Below are 18,384 nucleotides of genomic sequence, written 5' to 3'. Positions count from 1 at the left end.
GGCCAAATGAGTAACTTCGCTGCGGTAGCGATGAAAGCTCTACGGACCCTAGAGAGGCAGCGCGACCGAGTGCGACGAGGGACATCAAGCTGAACAACGCCACAGAGCAAATCCTGATCCTGCGAAGCAAAGCCACGAGGTAGTACCGCAGGGTTATAAGGAATAAACCAACTCACAGCTATATCTATTTACCCTACCTTATCTTTATTACTTCTTCCCTAATCTTTGTAAATACCATATTCTGACAATAAAACCAACTGATATAAAAAAAAAAAAAAAAAAAACACACACACACACACACACACACACACACACGCAGGAAGGAAATAGTGAAAGTGGAAGTGGGTCCTGCAGATCCTGTAGCTCCTGGCATGCATGTTTATATTAGTTACGAGCCACAACAACAAACGGCTGAAAGAAAACTTTGCCCAGCAACTCGGGGAAAGACTTGATTTAAGTTCAGTCAAACACGATGAAAACTGTTGCCGGCATTTAGGCCCCTCGCCTCTGATTGACTAGCAACTGATTGGGAGGCGTAAAAAGCTCGACTTCGTTTCCCTGCCAACTCCAGTGTGTGTGTCTGTGTGTGTAGCTGTGTCCTTGAGCCTGCCACGTGAAATGATTAAAACTCACGCACAAAGGCAGTCCCCCCTGGAAAAGACATGGAGATGGCGGCCTGAACCATCTTCCCGGACACACCGCAGCACTTGGCGCGCTAACCGAAATCCATTCAGCAAACTAAACCAAAGCGAACCAAACCAAACCAATTTGAAGTGAAAACCTCAATTCAGAACTTACACACTCGGGTGAATCCCATACCACACCATGCCCCACCATAGCACACCATGCCAAACCATAGCACACCATACCTTTCCATTTCATTGATTATAATACGCGACGGCTCTTAGTCTTTCATCAAGTTTGCCAGCGCTTGCGGTCGGGAAGTGTTCTGTTCGGCAAAAATTTTGAAGTCGATGCCTTATATGCAAATTTGATTTAACCCGCACAAAGTGGAATAATAAATACAAATCTCTAACACGATCTATTGGGAAAACTCTTTAGAGCACACTGAGAAAAACGTGGTACCAAGGGCTCTTTGCCCAGTCCGATATCTCAGTTGAGTTTATGATATTTTAGAACATTGCATCGAAAAAAAAATAAATGAGCAGCTCATATAAGAAACAACACAGTTTAAAAAGGCATTAAAATTTCACTGATTGAAATTGAACATTTAAAATATTAAATATTCATATATTTGAATTATTTCAAAAGTGTTAAAAATAATAATAAATTTAAAAAATAAAAATGAACTTAAGCTTTAATTGGTGTGGCAGCCATTTACTTTATTAGAAAATGCATTTTTAAATTTCCAGTAAGATAATAAATAACCTTTTCATTCTATGAACAAATTTTATGTTTTTACTGAGAAAAGATGTTTTGCTTCGAAATTTGGAACCTTCTCGCTTAAAAAAAATTTCGAGCCAATGACCAAATAATACTTTTTCTCTGTACACCTTTTACTTCTTGGTGTGTGACCTAAAATGATGGAAATTTTCGCAACAAGGTAGTGCGAATACCTTTGACATTCGGCGAGGTTGCGGAGGAGGAATATCCATCAATGGAGGGCATTGCCGAGTCATGACTGCACACATATCGCATATGCGCCGGTTTGTTTCTGTATAGAAATTTGATTTTCATAAGCTGACTCACGTGCCACGTCAAATGGCTTATGGCTGTGCGCCGTGTGTCGATTTTTGGCTTACCATCCCGGCACGCACGCTCGCATATGCCGCGAGATTGAGCTGGATCCTGGATTCAGTATTGAGGTTTAGGATCAAGCATTCAGGACTCTGTACTCTGGATACCGGATACTGGATACTGGATGCTGGATACTGGATACTGAACTTGGGAAGCGTGGTGGCAACGCATGAATTAAGCCAAAGATATGTTTGACAGGCAATATTTCCTACGCCCACACGTCCACACGCCCACACACCCTCGCACACGCGCACATTTACCTAGGGCACGTAATGCATATGCATGGGTCCTGCACAGGAGCTTAAAATTATGCAACATGCTTTTAGGGGCAGCTAGCAACGGAGCAATGGCAAAACGAAAATGCTTTTAGTGAGTGCCTGACTGGCCAAGGGGAGCAGGTGCGTAAGTACGGCAAATAAACCATCCTCGGACCGAGTTTGAGTAGTGGTAGTTGTAGTAGCAGTAGAAAAATCCCACCCCATCTCGCAAAGGTTGAGCATGCATTCAGAGCACATCTGGGCATTCAGATGTCCGAGTGCCGGACTTATCACTCACTTGAACGCTAGCCCCTCGGCCATTCGAAAGGTAAAGCGACTAATCCATATTTTTTCACCCGCATGCAGATGACAATTTCTGAACTGAATGCATGTGCATGCGCACATGCGAATTAAAATGTGAACGCGTATATGGGACCGACTGCCTGCGGGCTGGCAATTTAATTAAGTCGCCAAAAATAGCGCTGCGAGCACTGAAAAATATGATAGATGATGATGAGTGCAATTTCAATTAAAAAACTGCATGGCCAGTACTCGCCATTCATATTTGACATTCACGAAACGGCACCACGACGCCACCGCCACCGTCACCGCCACCGTCACCGCCACCGTATTCAAATTCGATTTTAATTTTCTTTTGTTGGCCGCCGTGTTTCGTGTGGTCCTGCCAAAGGATATTTTAATCCTATGCAAAAACCCATTGGGGGAGGCGGTGCGGCAGGCAGCTCAATTAACTGACGTTAAGTGACTGGTTGGGGGAAAATCTTTTTGGCATTGAACAACGAACATGGAAACGAATACAGTCGTATACACCTGAGAAAATTGATTTCGTTTAAGTATGGGCATAGGCTTAACGTGTAATTTAATTAATTTTAGTTACAAGCAATAAAACCGGCAGACAAGGGTTTGAAATAGTTTATAAAGTTGTCTAAAAGTATGCAATATGTTTTTAAGTCAACATTTTTTAAAGCTTCATTGCAAAAAACATGGCTTCTAATTTTCATTGCATACTTTCAGACACTTTAAAAAATTTATTTTAAGATACTAGTTATTTCTAATCCACCTCTTGGTTTCTTTTCTCTGCGTATGGGTTAATAGCTTTGCTAAATTTTTTTTATTGGAGAGTCTTTATTAATGGCAAATATTTTCTTGCGTGTAGCACCACCGCAAGAAAGCCCGGCGAAAGTGACAGCACAAGTGACATTTCAATGATTTCGCTGTCAGTCAGTCAGTCAGTCATTCCTTCTGTCTGTTTTTCGGGCACTCAGTGTCTGAAGAATCCAGGGGCGGTGGTACTCAAATGGGCGTGGCACTGGGGTGGGGACGAGACAAATGGCTGTCACGCAATGGCGGCTCAAAACAACAACTAAACTCGAGGCGGGACTGGTGGAAAAGTGCTAGCCACAGCAAAACTGGAGGCAACAAAACCATCAAATGGCTGTCGAAATGGCAAACGTTGTTTTTATCAGTTTCGAAGCAGCAAAGCGAAATAAAATAAAAATAGTCTTTCTTTTTATGCCCACCCCTCAATCCGAAAACTTCTCTGACCGGAAAAACAAATCTCGAGTCCTGGGGTTGGACCAAATCGACCTTGGCAATTAGTGTTAATTCACAAGGTCTACATAAAATATTAGATTCACCATTATGTATAGGAATAGATACCTCAGCAGCAGCAGCAGCTGAATATTGCCTGCAGGCAATTGGAGAAGCTCCCTCCGTATGCTAATTAGACATCGAGTGGCTTTGATCCCCTGCAAGCGGATTGTAAAGCATGTGAGCGCCGGTATCACTCAGTTCGCATGAAAAATGTATTAAAAACTAATTAGAAAACAGCCAGTGACGCAACGCAGGTCAAACGGGGCGTGGCACTGGGCGGTGACTCATTATAGCCATCAGCCAGGTGAAAGTTTCAGTTCAATAATTATGGGGTAAGGGCTGAAGTTGCGACCAAGTTCGTCCTTCGATCCAAGGCAATATTTCTTTTCCAGCACTGGACCGTAATCAATTCTAAACTCGACTTAAGCAAAAATATTGATTGCTGCAAATTTTAGTTAAAGCTGATTAAAGCAAAAACTTTGTTTTTTTTTTAACTCAGAGTTTCATTAGTTGGCTTGCAGCTGTTTTTTGAAGCTGAAATTGTTGAAATTACTTGTCTTACTTCTACTTATGCATATGATAAGACTTAAATAGTTGAAGTGTGTGTACAAGCAATTACATTAATTTTGACTGAACGTCTTAAAAAGTTTGTTAAGCTTAGTAACTACTTATATAAATTGACAGTATTATTTATTTCTGAGCCCTTGCAATAAAATTAGTAAATTAATAAAAAGTTTTGTATACTTAAATGAATGTGCGTGACACCCCCGGAATTCCCTGTGCTAGTCTGTTTATTTTAATAAATAAAACACATAGCATTTCTGAACTGAATACGTTTTCATTTATTCCTGTTTCTCCCTTTTGAGAAGATGATTACTTGTGTGGGAACTCGAGCTCAAATGCCTGACATAAAAAGTTTGACCTCTGCTCCTTCCACTGACTCTTCATCTTGAGATCCTTCAGTTCTCTGGTCTCCATTTCAATCATCTTTACTTCACGCCTTGTGATTTGTCTAATGCAGGCCACACACACTCACACTGCTCAAATACAGCTATTAGTCGACGGGCAAGGACAACACACATACGCCCCGTTGCCGAGAACGCTAACTGGAAACGAGTTTGTCTTTCGAGTTGTGCACTTTCGTTTAATAGACACTCTTCACTCGGCGACCCTTCCCCTTTTCTTCCCCACCCCGCCGCCTCTTGATCTCGTCCTGGCAGTCCTGGCCATATTTTAACTTAATTAACTTGCAACTATTTAAGTGAACAACACAAGTGGCTCGTTTTCGTGTCGCAGCTCGCTTTTCCTCGCCCCGCCCAAGGATTTTTCCCATTTCTCCTTGTGTGAGAAATCTGATTCTTCAGGTCGCCTCCTTGGCACACTCAATGACTACAAATTGTGGTCATCAGAGAAAGCGGAGAAAGGTGGAAAGGTGGAGGGGCACCGCCCGAATTAAAGGTAGAAATAGGAAATAGGAGATTTCGTTTGTCACGTTCCAATGGGGAGAAAAGAGAAAGGAGACAGGAGAAAGAAGATGGGTGGGGGAAAGCCATCAGTACTATAAAGCCAAGGCACGTATGGCGGCGGTGCCCCTCCCCCCTTTAGCCCTCCCCAGCAACCACTTTTCCGCAAGTTTTCCGCCCTCCAGCTCCTCTCTTGCCTTTTCGCCCAGCTTCACTTGGCTCCGGCGATTGCCACTGCGATTTGTATAAAATTACAATTTCATTTGAAGCCAGAGCCCGTGAATTGAGGTCGATAGAAGGCCTCTATCTCTGGCTCTTTCCATTTCCCAGCGACATCGGCTTTTCTTTTTTTTGTTGCTCTCCCAGTGGCTTTTGCTTTTATAGTATTTACATGCCTATCGAGTGGAGCACATCAGCTATGTGAAGAATAAGTACTCTTGAAAAATAAATACATAAATGGGATGGAATTTCGAATTTTCATCTTATGATTTAAAAAAGTTTGTTAATAAATGTTAAATATATATATATATATTTTTAGTTGAGATCCTGTGTGATGTGTGTTATTTAATTATTATTTCTGTGTTTTCTTTTTTTAAAAATGAAATATATAAAATAAATATTTTATAAATAGATCATAAGGTCTGTTAAGGTCTGTTGTAAAATTAATGAATTTTATTTTATTTTTGACTTTAGATCTTTTATTGGTAGTTATTTTGACTTTGGTTTTTAGTTTGTTGTATTATTTTTTAAGGACTATGAATATTTGTTTATAAGAAAACTATTAAAAACTATTGGTTCCAAATTTTTGTATTATTTTTTAGGATATATGTCTGCTATTAGTTTTAATATGCGGTATGGAGCATGTACAAGTCGATCATTGTAAAACGTGAGACTAACAGTTTTCCATTTCCTTAAGCGCTGATTTTCCAGCGAATCGCGGGTGCAGCTGCAAGTGCAGCGACTCAAGTTGAATCCGGAGCTCATTATGCGAATGGCACCCGTCGCGACTTCTCCCGTCTCATTGTCAATTGCAATTCTCTTAATTAGTTTCTGATGCTGGTGCGTTTTGCCAGACTCTGAGTTTCCCAGTTTCCCCGAATCCTGGGACCCCTGGCTGTCCTTTTGCTGTTTTTGGCATTTTCGTTCGACTTTCGGACAGTCGCTGATGTAATTTTCTGCTTGTTACGTTTCATTCGGTTTTTTCCTCATTCTATTTTATTTTATTTTTCCATTTTCTGGGACGAAGACAAGGGCAATGGTAAGATGGAGTTTGTTTTGGTTGCTAGGAATTTATTCAAATTGGAATTTAATTGAAATGTTTGTCATTTGGAAGCATTCCCACACGCCCACATGCAAATATATAATATATATTTATATTTATATATATATATATATATATATATATATAAATATATATAGATATATATCTATAGACATGTACATCTCTCACTTTTGACTTTTTCCAATTCGCTGCGGTTCCCAATTTCGCCGATTGCCATTGTTCGTGACTGTCTGTTTGTTTATTCTGCGGCTTACGTTTTCCCCACAGCTCTCAAGGCGAGTAATTCTGGAATTTTAAGAATTTAAACTTGGAAATTTCTTGGTGCAATACAAATTTCCTATTCTCCCAGGTTCTGCGGTGCTTTTTGCCGAAATGAAGGGAATTCCCATCGCATTTCTTGAACAGCCTCAGCGATCTGCTGACTCAACTTAAAACGATTGCATCCGCGAATGACTAACAAGTAAATAATTAATGCTTGACTTCAGATCCTTATAGTAAGTCTATAAGATAAAGTGAAAATAAACTGTCTTCGTTACTTCAGAATTAAGAGGAAATTAATATATTTTATTTATATTTCAACTTGTAAGAATTTCGCATTTCGAAAATTATTCTGTTATAGTTTTGTTAAATATCTTAAGAAGTATTAGTCTAAGTTACTGAATAAATTAAATTCAGATTTTGGATGCAATGAGATGTAGTACAAAATAAATTTGCAGTAGCTGGTTAAACAACATACAAGAAACAATTGTGAAGAAGAAACTTAATCCGCATCATCCGCAAGGGAACATTCAACTTTTGACTTTCTAATTTTATTTTTTTTACTATGCTTTTGCCTTCCCGGGTTGTCTCATATCCGCCCAGTACATGTGTTTCATTTCGAAAGTAGGAAGTGCAAAAATCGTCTGGTTAACAATGATTCGCAGGCAGGAAAAGCGATGGGGAAAATTCGAATAGAGTGGTTGGGCCAAAGTGAATCACAATATGCTATAACAGATGCAAAAAGGCAGGATAAATATTTTGCCAGCAATCACAACGACAAAAACAATAACAATAACAACAGCATCAGTAGATTGTTCGACGCAGTTTTCTAGCCTTAGGATATTGTTGTTATTGATGTTGTTGTTTCTCACTCTCTTTTTCGGCCTGTAAACCAATTTGCCAAAAACCGAACAACAACGGCAATGCAAAATGTTATAAACTGACCAAAAAAGAGCACGAAAAATGCAGCACAACACACAAATGCACATGCACGCTAACACAAACGGCAACAAAAATTGGCATTTGCAACATTTTTTGCCCAAAAAATAAGAGAAAATAAAACAACACACACAGCAGAGAGAAAAGAAGAAGTAAAAGCTGCGAGTCAAAGGGGCAGGAGAAAATTTTCATAGCGAACACGGCTAACGAAATTGAGCTGCCGCAATGCCCACAGAAAAATGGAGTGGTCGAGTGTGCCTCCTCCTCCCTCCCCCCTCCACTGGCCACTAACCACCCCCTTAAGCTATGCACCACCCACCCAACCACCCACCGCCAAGCTTCTGCAACATAAACCAAAAATGCAGTCAATACAAATATAAATAACTGGCAGGGCCAAACAATCAAAAGCATTTTTCCCTTCCCTTCGTTGAAGAGCCACGCCCACCGCCCCCTTGGACACACAATCAAACACACAATCAAACACACACAAACACACACACACACACACACATGAGCAAACATCGCGTGTCCGTGTTTGTGTAATATATGGAAACGAATTTTCGGCGTGATTGCATCGCGAATACACGGCGTATACGTAATGCATTCGTAAAATGCATCATGCACCTTGCAATTTGCAATGAAGCCGGGGCAGCCTTAATGAACCCAGCGGACAGGAGGCATGCAAAAAGGTGGACCACCACGGACCAACTAAATGGGAATTTTGTGTTGGCTTGTTGAAAACACACACAGCCTGCTAGACCTTACAGCCGATTCATAACCACTCCCTTCTTGGCCTGGAACGAAGAAAAACTATACTATCGACAGAAACGTTTGCTCATTTCATCTGCAAATGCCTGGGCAACCCCATCAAATCAGCGCAGTCAGGCACGTTTCCACGGGCCATTAGCCATTACCTATTACCCATTACCCGTTAGCCATCTCTCCGCCCCATTTTCATCAGCGAAAGGCCAGCCCAAGAACTGAGCAAATTTTTTTGGGAAAACCCAGCGAAAACCCAATGAAAACCCAGGAAAAACCCAACGGAACCACGCTCAACTGTTTGTTTAAATTTGCAGCGCTCTCGGGGCCAGAGCCGCGATCATTTGACCATTTCCATTTGTGTACTTTATGCCTTCCCCACGTGCCCAACCATTTTTGGCAACAATGAAAAACTGGTAATAATATTGTGGTAATATCATTTCGCAATTTAGTTTGCCCACAGACACGAATCCTCGAACAACAATAGAAGCTAACCGAAAAACTAATTTCATATATGTAGCTATCTGCCGACGAATACTCGGTGCAATAAAAGTGCGCGCAAGTGGTTGTGTGGGTGTTTGAATGTGTGGGTGTGTTGGTGTATACGTGTGTGTAAATTTCGGTCAGCAATGGAAAATTGCAAATTAAATTATTGCACACAGAGCGAGGAGCAAAGACAGCCTCCTGCTCGCTGATATTTCCACTCAGTATACACAGCGGTTTGGCTCAGCATAAAAATATGAAAATAAATATTAGTATTGAAATCTTACAATTTTCCACAGCATTAAATTTCACTTAGCATACAGAAGGTATAAGTACAGAAAAAAAATAGAAAATATATAAGCGGGCGACGGGCCGGACGAAGACGAGCGGAAAAATAGTTTCTTCCATCGCGGAGAGCAGCTCGTTAAGCGTCTGAATCTCGCCTAGCCACTGACAGACTTACAAGATAAAAGAAAGCCTTCATGCCTTCAAGAACACTCTTTTAAACTAAGAAAAATTATCAAAAAATGTACGCATACTTGTTTTGTTATGTCATGCTAAAAAAAATGATTAAACAAATTTAAAAATATCTGTCTTCGTTCCAAGTCAAAAAATTCTTAAAGAATACAGTTTTCTCATTTCAAAAAACATTAAACATTCTTTAGAAAAATAAAAAAAAATGTTGTTAAAAATTTCCTACTCTACTGAGCCAAAAATATCAACCGGCATACGCAAGCTTTCCAAATTTTGTATGAAGGGGAGGAGTTTAAAAAACCACTCAATGAAAACTACATTAAAAGGAATCTTTTGATAAAAATCGAATTAGTTTATAATATATCGAAAAAAATTATTTTGTTATATAAAATAAGGAAGCTATAGGCATTTTGTACAAAACAAATATTTAAAAAATAAAGTTTTAAGCAGTTTTGTATTCAAAATTCAAAAAATAAAGTTTTAAGCATTTTTGAACATAACAAATTTTCTAAAAAAAAATTATCTTAAGTGATATCTGATTAAAAATGGGTACAAAAATGTTGTATTGCTAGGACAATCTTAATTTGTCAAATTGTTAAGTAGAATTTATTAAAATTTTAAATATTTTTAAAATGTCTTAAGGTAAATATCACTTGATTTGGAAACTTGGGAAGTTTTCCAATTTATACTTTAATTTTTCGCAAAGCCCAGGGACTTGAGCAGACCAAGGGTATAGGAAATTTCGATTTTGGCCCAAACACCTTCGCCCACTTCTTGGCCAACTAAAATAAGTGGCTTAGCTGGAGCATCGCAGAAGTGCACGACAGTTTTGTGGGGCTTTGAGTGCTCTGGCTGCTTAGGTGGCCACACCACGAAAGTTTCGAGGCCAAATTTACCTTTTGTGTTAATTCCAGCTGCAGTGCCTTGGGGCTGCCTGGCGTTGGCCTCTTCCTTGTGCCCTCGCCTGCAAAACGGAAGGTGAAACAGAACAGAAATCAAATGTTTGCCATATTAGTTTTTTTTTCACTTTAAAAGCTGAAAAGTGATTCGCTTTCAGTGGACGGGGGGAACTCATTAGAAATCGTGCGCTTTGAAGGCATTGCAAATGATATTTACATATTTTATTCGGCAGCGTTTTATTTACGCAGCACTCAAAATAGAAACAGCGGCAGACAGGCGCCTTTCATTAACTTTCGGCTATTTGTGTGTCATCAGATGAAGCGACCAGGGACATAATTATTATTCTTTTGCCCCAAACAAAAAGCGTATACAAATTTCTGGCGCTCTCGAAAGTCCCCGGGGATGAATTCATTTCAAGACGTTTGCCTTATCTTTTTTCCCTCTTCTTGTTGGCTCCCTCAAAAATACACACATAAACGCACCTTATATAACGTATACCACCTGTATACATTTAAATATCTTTCTCTGTTTTTCTGGTGGCTTTGTAGCCTGGCTTGTTGCAGCCGAAAGATAACAGAGACTTATCACGGATTCCTGGCCGGGAGACGGGGAGACAGACACCTGGGAGCGCAGGACAATACAAATCCTATCGCTGAGTCAGGATGGGGGACTCACGGGAGCGGGAAACGTCGAGGAAAGTTCATTGGGTGACGATGACAGCAAATTGCATTAAATGAACTAGAAGAATTCCTCCAGGCGAGACTGATTGGAGACCTGTCGAGCCATTCAAATGTAAAACAGCGAGTGAGCAGAAGCGCAGGAGCCTCTTGAGACTAAAAGGAGCTTTGCTGCAGGAATATAGCTGGAAAAGCTTGGTAGTTGGAAGCATGTACTAAGCAAATAATTGCAATATACTTCAATTTCAAGTTAACAATACTGTACCTATTGGAAACGCCACTGTAGTCACTGGGATTTTCAAATTAGCTATAAGGGTGAGTAAAAGTATGCCACAATAAATCTCAAGTCTTGAATTCCGTGGGATTTATTCGAAAGACAACGTTCAAATTTAGACTGCATACTTACAAAAACCGTGGGGATTTGTTTAGTAAAATACATATAAATATTTAGATTGTGAGCCTCTATGCAGAGTTTATATATTTTCAAAATTGAATTTAAATTGAAAACAACACAAAGAGCTCAAACAATTAGGAAAATTATATTCCAAATAATTCAATTAAATTAAATTAAGTCTAAAAAAAAAAATATATTTTTAAACTCTTGTGTCAATTTAAGTTTAAAGTAACAAATGGTAAGAAAAAAACGAAAAAGAAGATCCTCCTTATGATGTATATGATTTGGAGACAGACTGACAATCATCGAAAGGTAAACATTTCGGAAAGCAGATGAGAACGGTTTAATGAGCTGGCTGTCGGAAAGGATCCCAGACAGAGAGATTCGTTTTATAAGCCCGGCCACCAGACAACCACAATGTTTCCCTGGCAGCCAAGCAAATGCTGGGTCGGCCAAGTTATTGCCAATGTCTTGCCAACCACCACCCACGCACATATTCAATATCAAAAAATTCAGGATGAGGAGGACCACCTCCTGACCGCAAAATTTTCATCCTGTCAGCATTTCTGGGAACAAATATCGTTTATACTTCTGCATTGCTCATGTTCATATGTGTGCCACCAGAACTCGGAGCCCTGGACTCAGAGCTTGCCGCAAATTGTCACTGCTGCTGGCTAATCAATTTTGGGGCCTTGAGCAGATTGCCTTTCGTGACCGATTTTCGGCGAGCTCAGGCTGTGGTTTTTCCTCGTATTTGAGTTAGAAATTTGCAGGTAATGAAGCTGTTTAATGTCTCGCCCAGAGGCAAAGACGTCGTGAGTCGGTTGGAGTTGGGCGGCAGTTCTGCGGCTAGCCAGTCAACTAACTTGGCCCTTTTCCCTCGTCCCTAAGGACATTGCGGTTGGGACAGGTCCTTGTGGAGGTCCTTCAGTGGATGTCATAAGTAGCGAGACGTAAACTAAGCAATCCTGCCAGTTGACGTTTCTCAAATGTGGTTGTGTCAGTGAGGACTTTGATTGTTGATTCTATTTTAAAGACAATTTTCCGATTGAGCGGGCCCAAGGCAATTATCCTTTTCCATTCGCAGGGAATTTGAAACACCAATTGTCACTGAGTGTTTGAGTGTCTGAGTGTCTGAGTGTAAGCTGCAAGCTGCAACTGGCAACTGGTAACTGGCAACTTTCGCCTCGAATTCATTTGCAATTAAACGCATAAACATTTTAATTATGCCAAAGCTCCGCCCGAGAAAGTTTTGCCACCACCCCAAAAACCACTTCTCAGTCGTCCACCCCAAAGCGCTCTTTGTTTGCCAAGTTTTTGGCGCACATGCATAATGAAAACTTTCGACTTTCGCATTGTGAGTGCAAGTCAGAAGTCGACTGAGCAAAAGTCTGGCTATCAATTTGTTTGTTTGGGTTCCTACTTGGGCTGGTCCGGGGGTACAGGGTTGCAGGTGGGCAAGTAAGCCGCAGCAGCTTAGGCAGCGGCTTAATGAATTTACATAACGCACACAAATCAAAAGCCAAAAAGGGAACAACTCTCAACTCTGAACTCTCAACTTTGGCCCACCGCAAGCGGGCTAATCAGCTTGCCAAAGTTTTTCGGTGGGCGAAATTGGGCGAGTTCTCAGTTATTAAAAGGCAACCTTAGAAAAATACGCAATAAATAAAAATCAAATTCGTCGTCGTTTCATGTGCAAACGCTTGAACAGGAAGTTAATGTGAAATGCGAAATGAGAAATAAGAATTGAGAAACTTTTTTGCCCAGCGAGGAGGCATTCATCAATGACAAAATTCGGGGTCAGGGGTCAGGGGTCAGGTGGCAGGATCAAGCTGCTGCTGCCTTCAATTGATGACAATGAGCAGCGAAATTGAATTGAAAATTAATGTTAAAATTAAAATGAAAAATGGTACGTGGCATGCATGCTGTCTGGCAGAGTTGACATCTTTTCATTAGACCACCCCCCCCCCCAAACCCCCCAAAGAAATCAATTGGGGAGCTTCGCCCTCCGTAAATCTTCCATAGCATACTTATGCGGGCAGGCAATTATTTACAAGGAAGCCAGTGATATATGAAGAGCCAGCCAACTCCCAATTATTAGCTGACCCCAGCAGACAATTGGCCAGCATTTCTGTATGTGCGTGTGTTCTTTCCACCCCATCGGACCTTGGCAATAAAATTAAAAGTCGCAACCGCCGAACTGGCTACGAAAAGGACCCCTCTTGCACTGCCATTCATGCCCATGTGCTCATATATTCCGGTGTTTCTGTTTGTGTGTGCTCACTCACACATGCCCGGCTAAAAGTTAAATTTATTGCCCCAACTCCTCACCCTTTTCTTTTAACATTTCCTTTTAGTTTTTTTGTATCTTGTGTTTGTGTTGCGCCTTTGTTTTCGACCCGTTTCGTTTCTGTTTTTCCACTCCGGTCCAGATTTGCCGCAAAAAGCATCCCTTTTCAGCGCCCCACTTCGGCCACTGCATTTATTTCACTTGATTTTCAAACAAAATTTATAAGTTGCGCGTCGCGTCGTTTATTTTGTTTTAATAGCAAAGCAATTTCAAATATAAAGACATTACCCAGCGGAACGTGTGTGTGTGTGTGTGTGTGTGTGTGTGTGTGTGTGTCGGCTGAGTTGCCAAGGCCTGAAAGCATCCTGCAGTATTTCCAGGCAGGTTAGTGTTCACCCCAAAAACACCGGGGGCAAGTTGGGCAAAGTATTTTGGCAAGGACAAGAAATGTGAATCGAGAGGGGATGCAGAGAAGCTGCTAAGAACTCTTTGCCCAAGGCGAATTGAAAATATTGATATAAGAGCCCTTAAAATGGATTACAATAATTGAAGAGCACTCTGAGGGCGAACTTTTCCTTTCATTGTGAACTTCGCGCCAGCTGGTGACCCCGTGACCTCCTTCGGTTTTGTGAGAAGCGCGGAGAAGGGTAGTTCATAATTGCCGTTCCACGAGGGCCCCGCAAATACACTTCGCATTTGTTCTGTTAACAGAATAGAGTCGAATCGAAAGAATCGAATCGAATTGAATGGAGCATAATGGAATGGCTGTCTGCAAGGACTTCTTTTGAATCCCGCGTATACGCGTAGTGTGACCAGCTGTTGTCTTCACCCAGCCCGATAACAATCCCAAATGGCTCGTTGCAATAACTACAGGCTGCGGCTCCGGCTCCGGCTCCGGCTCCGGCTCTGGCGAATGGGATGTAATCAGTTACAGCTACGGCAAAGTCAATTTGGGGCCAACACATGTCCGGGTTCGCACGAGTCGATATTAATAAACACTTAAGCCGAGGGACAGGGCCGGCGACCGCAATAGAATGTCCTCGAATCGGCTTCGCTTCCCGAGGATGCGCCAGAATGTGCCTAGATGACACATGTGACTTCAAATGAATGGCATCGTTTGCGGATGACAGGCGACGACCACGACACGACACGATACGGCACGACACGACATCAGGACCGGTTGCCAGATATTAAATTCGCCATACCCAGCCCGGCCACACGCTTGCCAAATAATGCGTATTTCATCAGAGTCCAAACAAAAGTGGCGACAAACAGCAAACAGCACTAAGGGAAATGGCGCTTCGAGTAGGTCTCCTCCTGGCAAGGTCTATTTTTCACTCAGCCTAATGAGATGTTCTTAGGGCCCATTCATCTTCATCCATCTTCCGGCGGGCGGCCATGGCATAAACCATTCTTTTATGAATTATTGTTGATAATGTTCGACAATAGTCATCAAATCGAAATGACAACTTTTACACAAGAAAAGCAACTATTTCCCCGAATTCCCAGAGTCCATCAAGTTGTTTGGCCCAAAGTCCAAAGGCTATCTGAACGTTTTTTAAGCACTCACATTACGTGCCAGGCGAAGTGAGGCACTTGGGCACTTGGTGGAATGGCAGCATCTTGGAGTATTGGATTCACCAAAAAATCGTACATAAAGCTTTTGCCGGCTTTAGTTTAGGCAACAAAGAACTTCATATGCCATAAAAATAGCAGCTAGATAAGCCTGCGAAACTTTGTTCCGACACTTTAAACCTCTTTTCTCGAGCATTTCGCTTGGTTAATAAAATTCTGTTTAGTAGAGCTCTATATAGTTTATTCATATATTTTTAAACATCAAGGCGAATTAAGTAAAACATATATGTAAATGCATGGTTTAAGCTAGCTTACAAAAAAAACCAAACTCATTATATACTCGGTTATTTCATATTAAATACACTGGTAAGAAAACGTATTAAATCCAAATATTTTTTACTCAATTAAAATATTTTTTCTATTTTATATATTTAAATATTAATTTGAAAATTCTCAAAATTTAATAACTATAAATAATATGCATTTAAATCAATTAACTAAAATATTTTTATATTAATATAAATTGTATTTATTGAAATAACTTTATTTATAATTGAAATATTAAACTTACAAGTTGGAATTCAGTAGTCAGACATTAATTTGAAGTATTCCCATTTCTTATCATTGTTATCGGTCACTGAAGTCACTTACTAACAGAACCTGGTCGAGAGTGAAAAACGCTGCGAAGGATGGTTTTGAGGCTCCTGTACCCATCGTCCAGATCAATCAGTGTTGGCCACATTCAATTTGGCTCTCCATCCAATAAAATGCATTGTAAGGCGACTTGTGGCAAATTAAAGTGCAGCTCCCAGAAAGAGCATTTAATGGGGTTTCGCTGTCTGCTTCTCCTGTGGGAGACTCTGCCAATTTGGCCAGAATGCTGGCTCCCAGCTCGAACCATTGTTCCCCTCTGAAGGAAAAGCAAGGGAAAAGCAGAGGAAAAGCAGAGGAAAAGCAGAGGAAAAGCAGAGGAAAAGCGAAAGCCAAAGCGAAAGCAGGGGTGCTGATCATGGGGATGTGGATCCAAGGGTGCAAAATTAATTATACACGCATGCATGGACAAAGAATGGGGGAGCGAGGAGGACAGCTCATAATAATCACTGGTGGCATGTGCTAATACGATAATGGGCGACCAGTTGGCAGATTCCACAACCCCCTCAACACCCCCTCTTTTCCAAGCCTTCCGCCAAACACTTTTTCTGCTGGGTTTTTGCCTTTCCTTTTTTTGCTATCTGTTTTATTACCTTTTTGCTATTTATTTATTACCACTAAGAACACACACACTCACGCACACCTATATGCCATGTTCCAGATATTCAGCACATCCGGCACGCCCCCTCGTGTGTGCCTCCACCTTCAACCCACACACACACATACACTTTGGGGCCCCATAAACAAATATATTAAATTTTAATGCTTAATTTATGTGCAGATTAATTTCGTACATTTTTCGAGGCGCAGATTAGTTTTCGCCGCCCTTCCGCCTCTTTGAACGTTAGTTCCGACAGTTTGGTAAGTCAGGGGGCGTGGCATATTCCCTCAACGCTTATTAATTGCATTTTGTATGAATTTTGCGCTTAATAACTTCAGAAATCAGTTGAAATTTACCAAAGACAGCAAACGTAAAAGCAAAGACTGTAACAGCAAATTAGTTGTTAAGAAATAATTTTATTTTAAATATATCTAAAAAAGTTATTTGATTTCACAACAAGAAAGAAAGCAAACTTCGGCAAACCGAAGTTCATATACCCTTGCAGCTATTGCAAAAATTAAACATTTCTGTGTATATGTTTAAAAACATTGAAACTATGATGATTTGCAGCTCAATTATTTGATAGTTATTTTATATATTTTTATTATTTCTATGGGAGCTATATGGTATAGACGTCCGATTTTGAGAAAATTTAAACCATAATTCTGAACTACATGTCGTAGAACTAAACAAAAAATTAAAAAACAGAAAAGTTATAATTTTTTTTTATTTATTTTTCCGATTGTTCCTATGGGAGCTATATGCTATAGTCGTCCGATTTTGATTAAATTTAAACCGGAAATCGGAAATATTTTACCATTACTAAATTTCGAAGAACTAAGCAAAAAATTAAAAAACAGCAAAGTTATAATTTTTTTTCATTTATTTTTCCGATTGTTCCTATGGGAGCTATATGCTATCCGATCCGGCTCGTTCCGACTTATATACTACCTGCAATAGAAAGACAACTTTTGGGAAAGTTTCATGCAGATAGCTTTAAAACTGAGAGACTAGTTTGCGTAGAAACGGACGGACAGACGGACGGACAGACGGACATGGGTAGATCGATTCTCCTAGTGATGCCGATCAAGAATATATATACTTTATCGGGTCGGAGATGTCTCCTTCACTCTGCAAGGGTATAAAAATGTGATTGCAATAAGAGCATTAAACGTCTAAAAAAATATTGTCAGCTTATATTTACAGATGAAACAACTAAATATGACAGCCAAAAAAATGTTTCAATGCACATTGTCTAAAATTTATAAATCTTTATCGACAGCGGAATACAATCAACTGAAATCGCTGAGTGGCGTATTTTTTCATTTGGTCAAAAGATAGTCCAATAAGTAATCGATAAACAAATTTAGGTAAAACTGACCTTTTCAACCGATTATTATTTTTTTTGAGCATTCAAAGGGATTCACTTTTTATTTAGTTCTATATTGAAGCATACAGATAAGCGGCAAGACAAAAGCGGTAGTGTTATATGACCCAAAAATCATTTTTATGGTAGGTTTATTTAACATGACAGAGTAAAGTTTTAATAATAAGTACTAAAAAACTATAATAAGAGGTACTTAACGTGCTAGTATTTCCAACACTAAGACTCGATTGACAAAAAAAAGAGTTTAAAGGAAAATGACGCAATAAAACCTTTTGTTAATGGTAATTAAAATTATTAATGATAGTTATTAATTTATAACTTAGTTTGAATACGGAATACAAAATGGGCTATTAATGCTTTTAGTTTCTTACGAAGCTCATTTTTTTGGACATTGATTGCCCAACACTTTTGAAAAATGCAGCTAAACACTATATTCAATGTTATTAGTTTCAGTGTTAGTATTTTTCAACACTTAGATTAACGGAAAATGACTTTCAAAAAGGTAACGTTATTTAACAGCCCGATAGTTTGGAAAAACGCAAATAAATACCATATTAAATGGTATTTTCGGTAGTGGTAATTTTCAACACTAAGGTGTAATTGTCAATTGGGGAAAATGACT

General features: G+C 40.0%; 1 protein-coding gene across 4 annotated transcripts in view; it reads right to left on the bottom strand.

The window, feature by feature from the left end:
• Window positions 1-18,384, bottom strand: part of LOC108135421 (zwei Ig domain protein zig-8) — a 165,327-nt gene that overhangs the window by 77,410 nt on the left and 69,533 nt on the right. For 3 of the 4 annotated variants that reach the window (XM_017256145.2, XM_017256147.2, XM_017256148.2), the window contains one exon: window positions 10,184-10,251. The exons of the other annotated variant lie outside the window; for it this stretch is intronic. The gene's annotated coding sequence lies outside the window, so the exon portion shown is untranslated. The remainder of the gene's footprint in view (window positions 1-10,183; window positions 10,252-18,384) is intronic. 4 annotated transcript variants of the gene reach the window in all.

This window comes from Drosophila elegans, unplaced genomic scaffold, assembly GCF_018152505.1.
Source record: "Drosophila elegans isolate 14027-0461.03 unplaced genomic scaffold, ASM1815250v1 contig_149, whole genome shotgun sequence".
In the NCBI taxonomy this organism is placed as follows: domain Eukaryota; kingdom Metazoa; phylum Arthropoda; class Insecta; order Diptera; family Drosophilidae; genus Drosophila; species Drosophila elegans.
This window is presented reverse-complemented; position numbering and strand designations above follow the sequence as displayed.